The sequence below is a fragment of the Anas platyrhynchos genome, chromosome 6 (assembly GCF_047663525.1).
Source record: "Anas platyrhynchos isolate ZD024472 breed Pekin duck chromosome 6, IASCAAS_PekinDuck_T2T, whole genome shotgun sequence".
Classification (NCBI taxonomy): domain Eukaryota; kingdom Metazoa; phylum Chordata; class Aves; order Anseriformes; family Anatidae; genus Anas; species Anas platyrhynchos.
This window is the reverse complement of record NC_092592.1, coordinates 30,572,071-30,584,316: the sequence shown is the minus strand read 5'-3', so window position 1 is coordinate 30,584,316 and position 12,246 is coordinate 30,572,071. Positions and strand designations below refer to the sequence as shown.

The 12,246-nt window shown below is 42.2% G+C and overlaps 1 long non-coding RNA gene across 1 annotated transcript in view; it reads left to right on the top strand.

Annotated features, from left to right (window-relative positions):
* The window catches only part of LOC110353380 (uncharacterized), a 32,518-nt gene extending 20,954 nt beyond the window's left edge, over positions 1-11,564 (top strand). Inside the window, exons 2-4 of the long non-coding RNA XR_003497950.3 lie at positions 10,195-10,284; positions 11,022-11,098; positions 11,448-11,564. This is a non-coding gene — a long non-coding RNA (uncharacterized lncRNA). The remainder of the gene's footprint in view (positions 1-10,194; positions 10,285-11,021; positions 11,099-11,447) is intronic.
* The last annotated feature ends 682 nt before the right edge of the window (positions 11,565-12,246 follow it).

The following is a 12,246-nucleotide window of genomic DNA, read 5'->3' as shown; positions in this document are numbered from 1 at the left end:
ACTTCAACATACTGCTTCCAAGGCAGTGTGACTTCACCTTCCCCTCAACAACTACAGTTACTATTTAGGAAAACAGCACAGGATTCACCTTCTTGACAGCATCAGAGGAGAAGCCATCTGCTCCTATCTTTCTGTATAGACAACAACCACACCTAGGGCAGGCTAAGACTGATTTCAAACTCAATCAAGAGTAAGGTGATCCTTCCATTTACTTTTTTGACCAAATTTGAGGTTGGTCTGTACACTTTGTCAGGCTTTTGAAGCTAGGGGGAAGGCACTGTAGTGGTGCTATTTGTTACCCCAGTATTGCATGGGTAGGTGAGGTGTGTTTTAAGCCTATGGCCCTTTTTAATATCCCATTAATAAGAGTCCTGCTTCTTTCCAAGACCTCTTTGCTTACCCCAATGTGTCACATCCAGTACCCTGGCAGGACTGACAACATGACAACTGCAATGTTTTAAATTCTGTCCATATGTTTTTGAAGAGTGGAGGCTTACAGTGCTATATAGAAGATTCATGGTCTTCTGGGAAATGCTCACCTGAGAGAAGAAAATGGCAGGTGGGATCTCCTCTTCTTGTCATCTGGAACAGAACACATCTTGCTAGTGTGCTGAAGGTATATTGTCTGAGACTTATAACATCTGGACTTAGGAAATTACTTTTCATGGACAGTTCATGCATTATGCTAATATGACACAAGATCCTTCACTACTTAAGGGCATAAGGGCACTAAACAGGGAGGTTCCCATGAGAATCTGGCTGGCATCTGAAGCTTCCTCATATTTCAATACTTGTCATTTGTATTGTATCCCATCTTTTGGGCTAGGTTCTCAGCTTTTGCTATAGGTAGAGTCAACTCAGCATTTAGTTGAAGGAATTCATACATCCATTTTATAGGAAGATACAGCGAATTTCAAAGAGGTTAAGTGATTTGTCCACAGCTTGAGAATAAATCAAGGGCAGAACTTGTGACAAGATGCTGGGGTGCTGACACCTATTCCTAAAAGACAAGCCTGCATTAAAAAGGGAGCAGTAAATCAGGCAGTGCTTCCGAGTTCTCTTGATTAAGGAAACAATTTGTACAAACTGTTTTCCAGGAATTTATTGCTGATTGCTACTGCCCTTAATGCATATGGAAAAGACTTCCACTCTTACTCTGCAGCAATTAAGTGGCATGAAACATCAAACTGTAGAAAGTTAGAGGGAATGCTCAATTTGATCAAAAATCCATGACTTTTTTTTTTTTTTTTTTGCTATAATTAAGAGTGTCATGAAGACTGTTCACTTGTGTGTTGATTTTTTTTTTACCTTTCAAAAGTCTGTTTTCGTAAGCCCATTGAGCTGCTCAGCATGCTGCGATTTTTGTTAATTTCCTCTTTACCAGGTTTATCAGCCTTAATTATAGCTAAAAGCGATCTTTGTCTCAAGAAGATGAAAACCCTTTGTGAAAATGCATTGATGCAGTTTGTTTCCAAACCCAGATATATTTCCTAATTAGCTTCTTGTTGTAACAGGTTGCATAATTAAAGAAAAAACAGGGAAATATTCAAAGTAATAATTTTCTTTGAACAAAGCTGTATAAAAAAAAAGGAAAAAAAAAAAGCTAAACTATTACTTTAATTAACCTTCTTTGGAAAGGCACTGTCAATATCAAACTGCATATAACTGCATATTAGCCCTTCTGGGCTGTGTCGTATTTTATATCTGACCTGTCTGTTAATCTGTTTAGCCTAAAGACCTGACAACTCCAGGCACAAAATCTCATATTTCAACAAGCTAAGCAGGGTCACACTTAATTAATGTTGCCCTTGGATGAGAAAACTTCATGGGAAATCCAGCATTTCAGTTTATTTTGATACTTGTGTGGTGTCTGCTTCTTGACTGGCTAAAAAGACATGGGTCAATGCCAGCAAGGACTGGCAAGCTCTAATGTCACCTTCCAACTCATCCCTTGTAGCAGTCCCAGGTGTCACCAGTTCAGCTTATTGACCTGATGGAAAACTAGCAGTAGAGGAACAAATCAGTAAATACAACACCTCAGGCTGGGTGGGCCATCAAGGGGGTGAATTTGCACTGAAGGGGCTGCTTGCCTCTCCCCTGCAATATCAGCCTCTGGGTCCACTTCCATTGATCTCTGGACCATGCTCCAAGAAGGAGATGACGTCTGTTATTTGGATCTGAGCTTGATGTTCAGCAGCATTGTAAGATAGAGCAGGGATGTGTGTTACTATGCTTGTGGGCTGTCTGATCTTTGCTCAGTCAAGACTTAACTCATTTCCAAGACATCCCCTCGTTTGCAGAGTCTTTCTTGGAAGACCTTGTTCCATTTCTCTCCATTGTTTCAGTCTGCTGAATTGAGTGCACCCTCAGTAAGTTTGCAGATGACAGGAGGTTGGGGGGAAGAGTCAATATGCTGGAGGGCAAGAAGGCCCTGCAGAGGGACCTAGACAGGTTGGATCAATGGGCAGAGGCCAAAGGGATGGGTAAGTGCTGGGTCCAACTTTGGTCACAACAACGCCATGCAATGCTCCAGGGCTTGGGGCAGAGTGGCTGAAAGGTTGTGCAGAGGAAAAGGATCAGGGGGTGTTGGTCGACACTTGCCTGAACATGAGCCGGCAGTGTGCCCAGGTGGCCAAGAAGGCCTATGGCATCCTGGCCTGTATCAGGAATAGTGCAGCCAGCAGGACCAGGCAGGTGATCGTACTCAGCTCTGGTGAGGCTGCACCTTGAGTACTGTGTTCAGTTTTGGGTCCTTCATTACAAGAAGGACATCGTGGCCCTGGAGCATGTCCAGAGAAGGGCTACGAAGCTGGTGAAGGGCCTGGAGCACAAGTCCTGTGAGGAGTGGCTGAGGGAACTGGGGTTGTTTCGTCTGGAAAAGAGGAGGCTTAGGGGAGACCTTATTGCTCTTTACAACTACCTGAAAGGAAGCTGTGGGGAGCTGGGGGTTGGCCTCTTCTCACAGGTAACTAGTGATAGGACTAGAGGGCATGGCCTCAAGTTGCACCAGGATAGATTCATGTTGGAAATTAGGAGACATTTCTTCTCAGAAAGAGTGGTTAGGAATTGGAATGGATTGTGCAGGGAGATGGTGGTGTCACTGTACCTGGGGGTGTTCAAAGAGGGGCTGGATGTGGTGCTTAGGGACGTGGTTTAGTGGGTGACATTGGTGGTAGGGTGATGGTTGGACCAGGTTATCTTGGAGGTCTTTTCCAACCTGAATGATTCTATTCATATACTTTGGGATTTGCTGCTGTCCACAGAGCATGTGCTATTTCAGGAGACAGATTGGTACAGCAGTTAAAGCAAGCATGAGGCTTTCAACCCATGCCTCTGCCAGGGATTCACTTGAACAAAAGATACCCTCTCCCTCCCCCATGTCCAGGTTAGTCCCTTTTCCAGCACATGATCTGAAAAACATCAGCTTGCTTCACAGTTCCTTCAAGGCAGCACTATTTCTTAATGCAAAATACTGCAAGGCTCTCTGAATAAACACACCTTGTCTAGCAAAAGGAGCTGAGTGCTTTCACAGCTAAAGCACAGAAATGTGAGCAGCTTTCCTCGCTTTTTGCAGCAAGGACAAACTTCTCATTATTCCGGGGCAGCAAGGGGAGGGTCTTCTGGGGCAGGAGTGCCATTGCCCTGGGTTGAGGGGGATCCTGAAGCTCCTTCAAGAGCCAGCAAGAGTAAGCTCTCAGCACCCCACAGTCTGCATACAGGTACTTGATGAATCACCAGCTTTTCTCAGACTTTGTATAGGGGGTCTTCAGGAGCTTCAGAAAGAACATCTACAGCTTTTTGCTTTTGATTCTTTGACCTCTAAGGGTCAGAGTTAATATTTGATTTAATGCCATGCATTCGTACTGCCTCTATTACATTTATATCGCTGAGACAGTGTTCCTGGGACAACTGCAACATACATTAGCCAAGCTCTGCAAGTGACAGATAAGTCTGTTCTGCTTTTTGGATAATGTAGCACCCTCCTGGTTTTGCACAAATGAGAAAAGGGAAAGGAATAGCACTACATATCTTGTCCCGACCTGCTGCATAAAGCAGGACTGCTCTCTGCTCTACAAAAGGACATTTAAAACAAAATAAAAGAGAAAGACAAGCCAGCATCCCCCTTCCTTCCCACTCTAGAAAAGACATTTCCTTACCCCCAAAACCAGGACATGATTCCTGACTCATAACTAAATAAAGGAAGAGTTGAGAGGAGGTGATTTAAAGGTAGTCAACTTTTGTTGTTGTATGAATTTATGATCAGTGAAGGGAAAATGAATGCATGGCTGTATTTAGATTCTGAATTCCCTATTGCTATGCTGACATTAAATTTTCAGGATGTTTTTGTGTATATAAAACACAATGGCTCTCCCATGGGATGTATAATTACAATAAAAAAAGGGGGGGAGGAAGAAAATAATTTATTAACATACAATCAACCCTTGAGAGAGGGATCCAATATCTGAGAGAAAGTACAGAATCTCAGCTGTCTGAAATCCTTTAAGACACAGCTTAGCAAACATCTAGGGAGGAGAGGCCAAAGCAGAAGTTTCCAAATCTGAAATGTTAAGAGGCATATTAAGACAAATGTAAGCAGAAGCGGGTTTAAATATCCAGGAAAGGTGGAGATGGATCTAGTGTTCTCCATCTGCTTCAAAATAAGAGCAAGGGGCCAAAGAGCAGAAACCCAGGCTCCCCAGAGTAGTGGGAGCCAGATTTAAAGTGAACAAGAGCAGAGATTTCTTCACAAGATTTGTAGTAGACTTGTGTAATTCACTTCCTGGGGATATTCTGGATGCAGACTTACATGGGCTCAGACGAAGACTAGACATATACTTGGAAGAGAGCTCTTTTTGGACTTATTAAATAGGCAAACCATAGGAGGTTTACAGGAAACATCATATATAACTGCCCACTTTTACTTTTCCCTAAAGGCTTGTGTGCTAGCTGGTGTCAGACAATATGGCCAGTCCTGTGTTTTGTACTAAAGCTGGTTGACCTTTAGAAGCGTGAGAATCAGGAATTTGAGTTCATTGCCATTGTAGAGAAAAGAGCAAAACCTGTTCAGTTTTCAGCCCTTCCTCGCCTTCTCGACTATTAATAATATGGCATATACGATCTCCATTTATGAAACTTGTAAAACGATAGAATCAGATAAAAAAAACATTTTTTCCTTCTTTTATTTTTCTCCCTCTTTCAGTGAAATTGTTAGGTCCTCTAAAAGGTCATCACTTAGATGTGAATAGCACTGAGCACAGCAGATAATGTGCTTTTCTCTGGTAACCGAACTGAAATAGAGGTGGGGAAAGGCTGCAGGGGTGGCTACAGGATAAGAGAGAGCTATCATGCCTCTTGGTTGCCCATCACAGAACCCGAATGGAGTAAGGGACACAAACTGTGAACGAGTGTCTGAAATCCCCAAATTAAGAGTCTGGCAGCGTTTGGATCTTGTATTTGAGTCCTTCACAGTCCTCAACAGACTTACATAGAGCCACAGAAAAAAACACCCACTTCACCTGGCAGCCTCACAAATTTCTTATGAAGAACTAGATAGCACACATCAAAACCCCAGTAAGGGTTACTGTTCTCTCTGTGAAGCATTCACTCAGGTTCTGGGGAAACTTTGCCTGACTCCAAAGATATTTCTTTCTTCCCATGATATTTTCCCTCATTCTAACTGCTGCTAAGTCCAAGTTTAACCTTGTCCATTTTCTCTGGGTTTGGATAACCTGAGCTGAAAGATTTTTTGCAGACAATTCAGTCATAGTTCAGCAACCAACCTGTTAGATGTGTCTCTTCTATATTATTGCTCCTGACCAAGGATCAGCCCCTCTCTGTTAAGGTCCTTGTCCAGCAGGCCCTCCAGAGGCAGGACAAGTCAGTGGGATGACTACATCTCCCACCCTTGGACAGCCAAGGAAAAGGAGGAGTGGCAGATACTCCTGGGTGGCTCTGCAGAGACACCAGCTCATGTCCATCCATCCTTACTAGTGCTGTGGTCCCTTTCTCCCTAAATCAGTGTGCAGCTTTGGGACACAATGTGGCCTTCCAGGGTCTGTTGAAGAGGTAAGTGTCTGGTGAATGCTTAGAGCTTCAGGGAAAGGAAGCCAGGATTTGGTTTATCATACTGACTGACAACAGTGTCTATTAATCTGTCCCTTCCCACCCCTTTGGCCTGTTTCTTTTACCTTAAACATCTCTCAGCAGAGTCCATACCTTGGCTCTATGTTGTGGAGCATCTAGCTACCACAGGGCTCTCCTCTTGATGTACTCTTACAAAGAAAGAAATAATAACGGTGAATTTGCTCTGGTATTTAATAAGATGGAGCCTTCGAATCCTTATTGCAACCTCCAGCTGTGTCGAGTGAAAGGCCAGGAGGGATGATTAGATTATCTAGCTTAACCACCCATAAAACACAGGATGCAGAATTTCATTCTCCATCACAGCACAAATAATAAATAGAATAGTCCAAGGCAAACTCTAATATCCAATTTTTAATATCAACTACAATATGCACGTAGAGGGAGACATTAAACAAACCCCTGTGTCTACCAATCTACAACCCCCCTGGCAGTACTTATACATTTCTTATTGCTCACTAGATTATTTACTGTTAAAGAACAAAGTTAATGCTGAGCTCTGAAGCATTTCTAATGTGAACCAATTTTGCCCTGCGGCTTCATAATGAGCCCCACCCTTCTTCTTTCCCTTCTGCTCCCCCTTCGTTCTACTTTTCCTCCTTTAATTTAAAAATAAAGTGAAAATATGCCCTTTCCATGAAGCAAAATTCAGATTAATTTCCTTTAAGTACGCCTAGTGCCCAGGCTAGTAGCTTGAAGCCAGAACATTGAATCACAGGTTTGATTGCTCTGGTAGAGCAGGAAAGTGTCTTGTTTTAAAAAAGATATTAGCAGATTTTTTTTTTCTTTCTTTCTTTCTTTTTTTTTTTTCAGGAGGAAAAAAAAGACACATTTTTATGGGAGAACTATTAAAGTCATCAACTTTCCTTTGCTTAAAGTCAAAAATTGTACACTACACTGGATATTAGAAACTTTCTGTACTAACATTTTTTTATTTTTCTTGGTCTTTTCATGTTTATGCCCAAGGTCTTTTTATTTGATCACTGCTCTATTAATGACCTTGAAACAATGAACAACCCACTATCTGTAAAATAAAACAAGTGAAAAGCTGGAAAACAACAGAAAACAAATGGTATAGACAAATCATGAGCCATGGAGAGCCACACTGACTTACCATTGAGCCCTGGACACAGGACACAATATAGGGGGATTGCTTGGAGAAGGATATCTGCCAAAATTAAGATCTCTGGGAATAAAGTAAGACACTTGGGTAGAAAAATCAATGGCCCTGCATAACACATAGCTTGAAATTGTCATTTGCTACCTGCAGATAATAAATGCAAACTGTTTTATGCTAGTTTTATCCCAATGCAGGGCTCTGAAGACAAGTGTCACATTTTACAGATCAGGACTGGATGCGATCGAGGTCTGAAAGCTGCCCACCATGGGCACTGTGAAGTATATGAGCTCATCAGCTGTAGGAATGAATGAATCAGAGAGAAGGAATTCACTTGCAAAAATGAAGTTAGTCATTACGCTTACCATAGTGAGTTTGAAAATGTGTCCCTGCTCTGTTATTCACAGCAACCCACTAACCATTGCATTCCCATTGTACTTTAGCAAGGTCCCCTTCTGTGGCTTGGAGAAACTCATTGCACATCTCTGTCTCGGTATTTTAATCTGTAAAATGGGAGGCAACGCTTATCTCGTTCAGAGGGCACAGCAAAAATTAATAACTAGCACTTTAAACACCCTTTAGAGGGACTGCTTTGGAGGGACTACATTTGATTCATTTTAAATAAATTTATTTCAACCGCAACTGTATCTGCTTTTAAGCAAGTTCTGTAAAACAACTTTGGGTTTAGCTTCCCGGTATTTATATAGTAAAATTCTAGCTTTTGCTGTTATAAAAAATAAATAAAAATTGTCTTCTTCAGGGGCTGATGGTAGAAAGACTTCAAATCCTTACATGCAATGTGAAATTCATAAGGAAATACATGTATTATGAATGTTTAGTTGGTGTGTGGTAACTTGTTTTCTCAGTTACGTGTCTGGGTAGTCAGGTCCAGGCTCTCGTGGCCCGGGCTGCCAGGGTCAGTTCCACACCCACAGTCCCTTCCCAGCCATTTTGGGGTGCTTTGCCTTGGCCTTCATTCAGAAAAATCTTGTGGCTTTTTTTTTTTTTTAATTGTTTAGAAGCAGAAATGGTGAGGTGCTAACAGATCAGCTCCTGTTCTTACTCCTGCTACCAGAATGGTTCTGGATTATGGTTATCGATATGGTAATGGGTGCTTTATATATATAATATACATACACATGCATATACACATACACATATATATACATATACATTTTTTTCTATATATGTAAAAACATACGCATACATATACATGTCTCTCTTACATACATAAAAGAAACAGCTGAAGAGTCCCAGCAGAACATCGTCAGAATGCCCTTGCTGCCATCATTGCTGGTGAAAGGGAGGAAGAAATTTTGCGAAAGCTGAGGGCTGGATTTGATGCAAGTGAATTCTGTGCTTGGGGTAGCTCAGTGGTAGGGGAGTAAAAGAAAAGGAAAAGAAATTGGTTCTTATCTCTTATAAGCTCTTTGGCTGTAAAACAAACACCTGCAGAGCCAAGTGAAGGAAGAAGAAAAATGACTTGTTAATATAGAAGATTAAAACCATCTCTTTTGAATATAGGGTGTATGATGTAGTACTTTCAGTATATCTTCAGGATTAACATAAATTATGATGTGACCAAGGCATGACATAATCCAGCCCTTTAGGACTGTATTTGCAGGGATATGTGGACCTATGTAATTCACTGTCTGTTCTTCCTCTTCTCTCCAGTGTTCTCTTTGGTCTTAAGACCAAATTGAACTAAATCAAATGTGTTAGTGGAGCAGAGAGTATAGCAGGCTGTGCTCACAGGGGCTGAAAATCAATGCCCAGCACCTGGGATCCTTGTTCCCAGGTACCAGCCTGCATAAATAAAAATATGAACTCGTCTAGGCTGAGATGCACCAAGTCCTGCTATTCCATGAGTTAATGGAAAATAGGCCTAATAGATGAGGGTTGAGTCCATTCATCCTGGGAATAAAGTGGATGCAAATGGCTCCTGTTAAGGGTGCAAAACTCAGTTTTCATGAGGAAAAAGAAAGGGCACAGAACATAGAAGTTTAATTTTTGGGAAAAGTGGGGCATGAAGGAACCCCTTTTATCTACAGAAGGTTGCAATGCAGTGGGTTGGAGACAATCCCCAAAATCAGAGAGGAAGAGTTTCTGTGGTGGTGGACAGAGGCTTTGAGGAAATTAAGATGCTCTAGAAAAAAATGAGGGTAGGTAAAAGGGGTGTGAGGTTTTGTGGGAGGACTCTGTTTCGTTAATGAGGTTGACTGAAGTTTGGAAGACAGCTCTACCTTGTCACCACTGTTTCTGCTCTCCTGCTACCTGTTCTGCTGTGCCTGAGCTGCAGTCCTGGGGTGAGCAGCTGGGAGAGCAGCATGGTCCCGCTCAGCACCGCTGCCTCCTTCAGCACGAACCGAGTAGCAGCTCTCATGCTTCTCCCTGGTGCTCTTTCTCCAGCAGCACAGCTCAAGAAACTCTCCTGTGCCTCTAGCTTTAATTCACAATGCTAAGCTTTGCCTCCCTTCACCCCCCTTCACCCCTCAGCATTTGGAAACAGCTTTCCTAGAAAGAAGGGAAGCCTGGAGATGGCGGTCTGCCAGCGTCCCCTGTCAATGACTGCGCAAACCCCTTGTAACTCCTGCTTTAAATAGGTGCTGGCAAATTGCAGCAGTGTCGTTTGGGCTTCTGCTTAACAAGCTGCGTTCACCCTTTCTTCTTGTCAGCTCTATTTTCCTATCAGCCATCAGATATCTGCCAAAACAAGCAGATGAATCCCAGCCCTCAGGAGAGGTGTTGCTCCCTCACCTCCCTCCAAGCCCTCTCCTCGGCTCGGTTCTCCCATGTGGCTACTCTTTATTTATAAATCGAATTCAACTGAAATTGGGTTTGCAGAATTGGCCTTTTTCTGTGTGCTGGTTATGAATAAAGCATGATGCGGGCCTTCCAATCTCAGAGGCCTCTTATTTTTTTTTTTTTTATGTCAGGTGCAAAATGAATCATAACTGGATTTAAGAGGAAAGAATTACTGCTCAGTGTTGGAGAAGGTGCAGCAGTTACAGCTTTGTTGAGAAAAGGTAATGCACCACGGGCTGGCAGACACATAGTTAAAGTACATCAGCTTGTGGGAACAACACATTATTATCTCATAAGAGGTTCTGGCTATTGAGACTGAGGTAATTAATTGGCCAGGCTGAGTCTGCAGAGTGGAGCCTGACTGATACATGCAGGATGCATCTGAAAGATACTGCAGCCCCTAAATCTCAAGATGAGTACAGTTCTGAGAGGTAACTTCCCCATCCAGTATTTTGATAAATACTGACTAATAAGATCTTCTACGGGCTCATGTAAAGTGGTAATTTTGAATTAATTCCTTGTGTGATGCAAAATATGGAGGCAAGGTTAGTATTCCTGCAGAGAGTGAGTGTATAGGAAATGGCAGTCATTGCCTCAGAGGTGGAAGTAAGATTCAGAACTCAGTACAACTGAGCTCCGGGACATCTGGCAGTCTCTTTCTGAGAGAAAAGAGAGCTTTTGGCATAAAAAATGCACTCAAGGACCTTCAAAGGAAGAGAGCATTTAATGGAAGAGTGACAAAGAGGCAGCTACTGACACATGTAGTGACAAAAAGAGTGTGGGCAGGGAGGGGGAAGGTGTTGGGCAGTGGGGTCAGTGGTATGGACAGCAGTAAGGCAACTCTGAAGGGCAGGATAATTAAAAGATGTGGAGATAAATGGAAAAATAATATAGAAAGGTCATTTGGGTGTTGCAGATTAGTGGGATATTTCTGTGCAACTGGATATTTTTTTTTAAGCCAGGGAAATACAGTAGAACTAATCTGCCTGGACTGCAGCAAAATGCTGGGCTCAGAGCTATGCAGGACAAGAGCAGGTAAGCCAGAGAAAGGGAGGATTAAGAGGCGAATTGCAGGTGGATAAAGAAACTGATAAGACAAATTGTGCTGGAAGAGAGCTAATTGGGTTGGAGTGAAGTCTTTCAAGGATCATTCTGGGGACTGATCATATCTGATATTTTTTTGTAATGGCCTTGGCATAAAAAGTGGATCCGTGCTGGTGACACACAGATGAGAGGCTTTGCCAGTGTGGTGGAAGCTTGAACCATTATTTCAGAACAACCAGGCAGAGAATAATATAATGCGATGAAGCATAATTGCTCAGACTGCAAGGTCATGTTTGTGGGGAATAATAAAAGGTATTTCTTCTTCCCATGGACCTGACAGAGAGGTCATCAGCTGGAAATGAGAGGCAAAGGGAAAGGCCTGTCTGTCTTAATTGCAGGATCACTATAAGCCAACAATGAGATGTGCCTAGAATAATGCAAATGCAATCCTATCAGGCAAGGTATTTCCACAATCTTTTGCCTATTTTTTTTTTTTTTTTTGAGAGAGAGAGGATTAAAAGATAACCTTATTTATTTTAGGACCCTAATCTGGAACATCCCTGATGCTAAAAAGTGAGGAATTTAAACTGATAATGGTGGCACAGGTGACCACAGGAATATGAAGTCTGTTTTACAAGAGGAAAAAAGACGATTCTGGTGTTTTCATCCTTGGAAAGCGAAAGATGTGAGAAGTGATTCACTGCAGTCATGACTTCAAAAAATCCCATTTACATGGGCACTCTAAGTCATTTTCTATAACATAAAATCACTGCAGTGAAGAGAATCATCATATAAGCAGCTGTTGCTGCCCTGAATCAAGTGAGAAATTATCTGTGTGTGTGTGTTAGACTAAGACGTAGTCAGTGCCCCATAGTTAGCCATGAAAAAAATGGTAATGAACATGTGAGGTTCCCACTGTGGTTTCCTTCAGGTAATTCAGCAGGTTGAGAGGAATAAACTTTTTTTTTTTTTTTTTTTCATGTGAAGTGTGACACGAGAAAGTAGCTGTGTGTGTGGTTTGAGATCTGTGGGAGAGAAGCTTTCTGGGAGTTTTGGATTTGTCTCTTCTCCCCGAAGTCTGATTCTTGGAAAATTTTCAAAACAAGACAGTAAAAGCTTACTAGAATCAATAGATCCTT